Source organism: Octopus bimaculoides, chromosome 27, assembly GCF_001194135.2.
Source record: "Octopus bimaculoides isolate UCB-OBI-ISO-001 chromosome 27, ASM119413v2, whole genome shotgun sequence".
Taxonomy (NCBI): Eukaryota; Metazoa; Mollusca; class Cephalopoda; order Octopoda; family Octopodidae; genus Octopus; species Octopus bimaculoides.
The window spans coordinates 7438575-7438958 of record NC_069007.1 but is presented as its reverse complement, the minus strand read 5'-3'; positions in this window follow the sequence as shown (position 1 = coordinate 7438958).

Sequence of the window (384 nt, the reverse complement as noted above, 5' to 3'; positions counted from 1 at the left end):
ACAAGGACCCTGGGCTACAGTAGCAGACATTTGCTCAAGGTGCTACGTATAAGAACCGAACTGTAGACCATGGTCGGAAATTCTAAGCAAGATCCATTTAATTAGGTGAACTGAGATTTGAGGAAACTTTGACAACTATTTCTAGCGAGTCAAGATCCTGGTTTACCCGACAGAAGCTTGAACAAGATTGCTTTCGGGTTGGACCTCTCCTCGGAAGCGGGGAGAGTATCTACCTCCCAACCAGCCGCCAGAAATTCGCTGGGCCATTCTTTGCAGGACGATCCTCTCTCTTGAACCTTCGGGGCCCTTAGGGGCTGAACACCTATCTCATGGACTTTGCAAACGAACACACAGTGGCCCCCTCGCTGGTTCGTTTTCAAAGAG